Source organism: Mus pahari, chromosome X, assembly GCF_900095145.1.
Source record: "Mus pahari chromosome X, PAHARI_EIJ_v1.1, whole genome shotgun sequence".
Classification (NCBI taxonomy): Eukaryota; Metazoa; Chordata; class Mammalia; order Rodentia; family Muridae; genus Mus; species Mus pahari.
The window spans coordinates 113,799,492-113,805,211 of record NC_034613.1 but is presented as its reverse complement, the minus strand read 5'-3'; the positions used below and the strand labels follow the sequence as shown (position 1 = coordinate 113,805,211).

General features: G+C 43.0%; 1 pseudogene; it reads right to left on the bottom strand.

The window, feature by feature from the left end:
* Positions 1-590: 590 nt before the first annotated feature.
* Positions 591-1,237, bottom strand: LOC110314489 (annotated as a pseudogene).
* Between the last annotated feature and the right edge of the window lie 4,483 nt (positions 1,238-5,720).

Sequence of the window (5,720 nt, the reverse complement as noted above, 5' to 3'; positions counted from 1 at the left end):
GGACAGGAAGGGAGTGCCTCTCTTGATGAACATGCTAGCCATCCATCAGCTAGTGTAGGACAGAGGAGAGGGCACCTACTTCTACCTAAGCAGCAGCAGCAGCAGCAGCAGCAGCAGCAGCAGCAGCAGCAGCAGCAGCAGCAGCAGAAGGGTGTTTGGCTCAAGCTCTCATATGGGTGTCATTTCTGCTAAGTGGTTCCGCTTAGACAGGGAGATCACNACAGGCAACAACAACATTCACTCTGATGCTGTGATCTGCTGCTAGTTTTATCCCCAGCTAGTGGCCAGGGGGATCCCCTTACCCTTTACCTCTATTCTGTGATTTGCTCTTAGTTATCCCCAGCTAGTGGCCACNGGCATCCCCTTACCCTTTACCACATGAAGAAGGCTGCAAGACAGCAATTTACAATGCACTTTACCTGCACACTACAAAACCCAGAAGTTGCCCACAGCTCTGGTGGAGCCCTGCCTGGCCAGTCAGAGTGTAGCCCTCCATTTAGACATTGGAAGGAACTCTCACCCAGGGAGGACCTGACTGGCTAAGACTGCATCCTTGGTGGTACCCACTGCAGCCTCTTTGCCCCCAGGAAAGTGCTCAGGCTCTGGGTGGCTTCAGTCTCACTCTTTCTGAGACAGCCACTTAAGGGGAGATGCCTTCCACAAGCATCTCTCTGCTCCCACTTCTGGTAAAGAGGCACATGAAAGAGNANAGCATTTGGGCAGCCAGCGCTTCCTCTGCCAGCACTGGCTTTTCAGACAGACTCATCAGCTCTTCCAAGCCCCGCACCTCTGCACATCCACTCCCCTCGGATAGCAGAGGAAACTTCAGGTCTGAAACACACTTGGCGAGCATGTTATTAATGACTGTCATGCTTATTAGCAGACTTAATCCTGCCTGCTGCAGAAAAGACTTGCAGCAACACAAGGCTGTCTCTCGACACACTCCATCGATGGACATCTTAATCTGGCCCTGATTTTCAAGGCTGCTGTCTGGGTTTTCAGGGACAAACAGAGCCTTCTCCCTCACAGTGGGCTGGGGGGTGGGACTCGTGTTTCCAACCCCTGAGAGGCTGGCCAAGTGCTTACTGACATTGTGGCTAAGGGAAAAGCCAGCATTTGTGGGTTCTGTGAACACTGTTCCCCCCTCCTTTTATTGTTGTTGTTTTTCTTGTTCTTGTTCTTGTTCTCCTTGAAGGGAAGCACACTTGATCAGGTCAAGAATTTAAGTAACATTTTTGTTTTGTCAACCTGATAGTGGTGGCACACATCTTTCATCCTAACCCTTAGAATTTAAAGGCAGGTGGATATCTGTGATTTCAAGGCCAGGTGGGTCTACAGAGTGAGTTGCAAAAAAAAAAAATCCAAATATCAACTTTTCAGTGGATCAAGTGTGATTCCTGTTTATTGATAATGATAGTCTCTTTGTGACTTTCTAATACCTTTTCACAAATCTTTGAATTCTTCCTCATCCTCAGGACTTCGGCTTTCTTTGAATCTTGAGTTGAGACTACTGCTTTTCCTCGGCCCTGTCTGAAGGGCCCCACTCTTCTGGTCCTTTCTTAAGTGGTTTCTCCTTTATTGCAGTTGTGAATGAATACCCTTACCACTTCAGGACCTGGCTTGCACACCCCTTTTCCGTAGTTCATCAACCAAGTGCATCCCATTTCCATCAAAACTCACAATGGACCTCAGTCTTGACAAAGTTCTCTATTGTATTGTATGTCCCATATTATCATGAGAGTCCTCTGAAGAGAGTCACTTTTTTTTTCCTAAGATTTATTTATTATATGTAAGATGGTTGTGAGCCACCAAGTGTTTACTGGGATTTGAACTCAAGACCTTCAGAAGAGCAGTCAGTGCTCTTAACAGCTGAGCCATCTCTCCAGCCCCTGAACAGAGTCTCTTAATTTCTGCCCTAAGAGCAACACAGCTTCGCCATGATACTGTGTGTCTTTCAAGAAGCACTTGCTATAATACCAAATATCTATCTAGCTCTAACCCTCTCTCCCTCCCTCCCTTTTTCTCTCCCTTCCTCGCTGCCTTCCTCCCTTTCTCCCTTTCTTCCTTTGTTTCACAATTAGATTTTTCAAATGATTCTCTCTGAAATTTCCCTGAAAGTATAACATTTGCTCTTCCTGGTTAAATATAACAGAGTGCTGGGAACGGAAAGCAAAGGCTGCAAGAGGCAGAAACAGTGCTGCTTCTGGATCCTATATTCTGACTTGTCCCACCCAATTCCCACGCTTTTGCTGGGATACCACATTGTATTGAGGGATTTCCTTCCTTTCCTAGATTATCTACAGGAAAACAGACAAGAAAGAGTCAATTTGGGTGCATGCACTGACATAGAAGTCTCAAGAATGCTCCGTCTAGATTCCAGCTAAGTCCAGTATGTTAGATACCTGCGTGAAGATATGGTTAATTTAAAAACCCATTATTTTGTCTAACCAAAGTGCACTCATACAACTGAATGGGAGGCACATATAAACAAGGTACAGCGATGTACGCCAAGATATCATAAGGGAACCCATGACTTTCTACGTAAACTAAATAAAATGGAAATATCGTCTGCTGTTTAGCTTTTCAGCACGATATGCACTTCGTTATCGTCAGTTTATGACCCGGATACTCTTCCACAACTGCTGGACTGTTTTGCTCAGTTCTTTCCCAATCTTTCTATACTGCAGATGCTGGCCCTGTGCTCACTGAACCAAAGAGAACTAGGATTAAGGATTGTCTGGGAGCGAGAGAGGAATAATAGGTTCTGATATACTGCTTAACTTTGCCCTGGGTCTTCTGACTGATTCCAACCTGATGCTGCCTTAAAAGAATCCAAACTTCATTAGCTAGAATCAAACATCCTGAAGCGGACTTCCTCTTCCCTTCTCTTGGTTTGTGCTGCCCTCTATAGACAGACACACACAAAGCCGACTCCGTGTGAAAAGCATCCATGCTTTGAATTTAGAAAGCTACAGATCGTACCTTTCACTAGTTTAGGACTTTGTAGAACATTTCCCACATATCAACCCCAGGTTCTCCAAACCAGCTCTGCCCCCTCAACCTTGTGCATCATTTACAGGACTAAAATGAGCTTGATCCAGGTGTAGGCGTCTGTGGCCCAGCTTTGACCTTCAGTTCCCAGGCAATCTTTGTTTTCATAACAAACTGTTGAGAACGAGAATGGTTCCTTTCTTCTTTATGTGACTATAAAAAAATCATGTCACTGAGGTCAATAAGAGCCGATAGCTGGATCAAAGAACTTTGTTTCTCTACAGTTCTTGATCCCCAGTTTCCACCCCCAGCAGCCTCTGTCTCTCCAGTCCTGGGAGACACTTTGATGGTTTGATGGTACAGACAAAATCAGTCACAAGCAGCTTGCCTAAAACAGAAATGTCTGGAGCCAATAACTGTAGGAGTACTTCAACAATAATTTTGGCAAAATGATAGATCCTGGGCATGAACTAGATGGAGAATACAAACTTCTAGACAAGCATAGCAGTGGTGGTGCATGCCTTTAATCCCAACACTTGGGAGGCAGAGGCAGGTGGATTTCTGAGTTCGAGGACAGCCTGGTCTACAAAGTGAGTTCCAGGACAGCTAGAGCTACACAGAGAAACCCTGTCTCAAAAAAAAACCCTCCTAGACAACAACCATTCTTAGAGAAGAATGGAAGAGGGCATGATAACACAGAATCTCAACTTTTCCCTCCCTCCCTCCCTCCTTCCCTTTAAAGGAAAGTATTGAAGGTACACTTTAATTGATTTTACCTCAAAAACCCAATGTGTTTTCTCATTGAAAATAAGAGGAAAACAAAAATATTCATTCATGTTTTTGGACAAGGAGAAACAAAAATGGCAATTATAAAGTATTGCCAAAATGTTAGTACAGGCCAGGCATAGTGGCATGTGCCTTTAATCCCAGCACTCGGGAAGTAGAGGCAGGTGGATCTCTGTGAGTTCAAGGCCAGGCTGGTCTACAGAATGAGTTCTAGGACAGCCAAAGCTGTTACACAGAGAAATCCTGTCTCAAAAACAAACAAACAAAAAACAAAAAAACAAAAAACCAAAAAAGGTTAGTTTTCTATAGCAAAAGCCTGAGAATGATTGCCATCTGACCTAGAGAAATTAGCTAGCCCCAGAAGTTGTTTTCGCAAGGAAATCCTGAGGTATTGGAAGAGCTTACAGCTTGGAACTCACTATTCCCAAAACACAGACAACAAAAAACACAGATGTCTCACATGCAATAAATAATTCTTTCACAAGGAAGTGCAGCTGTTAATCAAAATAATTGAAATAAGGTGGCAGCAGCAAATTCTCCTAAATCCAGAGAAATCAAGAGAGAATGGAGAGCTAAACTTCAGTAAAAGAACTTAGTGACAGTCCATCTAACCACAGGCTCACCCATGCCTCTGAGGTAACCTTAAAGAAGCCCACTCACATTTTCTGCTGGTGTTCCTAGCGCCCCCCCCAAAAAAAAAACCAGAACAGACAATTTTCATAAGGATCTATGATTTTAGCTTTCTAAGATTCTGGCAACTCTCTAAAGAACCTGCTTAAAGGACTTGCATTTACTTTACTGAATTCAGAACACTTCCAAAGATGAAGTGTCTACTTCAGGGATATTTGTTGAAAATTGTGCAAAAGCAAATGTATTTACCTACTAATGCCTGGGGTGTAGAACAGCAATGAAGATTTTAAAAAGCACACTGCATCAATTGAGAGGAAATTCTGGAGAATAAGATGCTTTGAAGATGAACTTGGTAAAGCTTCAACCTATTTCCGAAATCTGCAATTCATGCACTGGACATTGTTGGGCACACGTATTTAGTGCTAACACTCCAAGCAGAAGTTGGTAGATTTCTGTGAGTTTGAGGCCAGCCTGCTCTCTATAGAAAGGCCCCCGCCAGCCAGAGACACCTAATGAGACTAACAACAATATGGCCCTAGGTTCTCTCACCTCTGACTGACCTTTAGGCTAGACTATGAAATATATACGAAGTTAAATCAAAAAAAGAGTTCTAAATTATGCAAATGTGTTTTTAAAGTGTGCCTCCAACACACATGGCCCATTTGAAAACAATGGAACATTTTGTTTTGATTTGCTTTGACTTGGTTGCATGAAGGAAATCTCGATTGACTGGGTAGCTTACTGTTACTCATGGAACATGCATTAAAATGGCCACTGTCAAAAAAAAAAAAAAAAAGAACATATTTTTTTTTAGCCTGATTTAGTAAAATGACTAAATACAGTAGCAACACCAACAAAAATCACCATAACAAATAGCAAAATAGAAGCCCCATGAAAGGTGCTGAGTCTCACTTCCAGTAGCCAAAATAATTGTAATGAGTTTCTTGGAGGGGAGGGGCTGTTTCTTTTTTTTAAGAAAAAATACACGGTAAGGCATGAAAACATGAGACAAATTGGACATTACACAGAAAAACAATAAACTGATACAAGACTTCAGGAGGAAGTCTGCACATTGGATTTGTTAGACAAAGCCTGCAAATATATGAATTTAATATGCTCAAAGAAGTGAAGACGACCATGAAGGAAGGAAACCATTAGAATGCTTTTAGCAAACTAGGAAATTTAACTGAGATAGAAATTGAAAAGGGAGGAAGAAGAGAAGGGACAAGTGAGGGACAGGAAAGGAGAGAGGAAGGAGAGGGAGGGAGGAAGGGAGGGAGAGAGAGAGAGAGAGAGAGAGAGAGAGAGAGAGA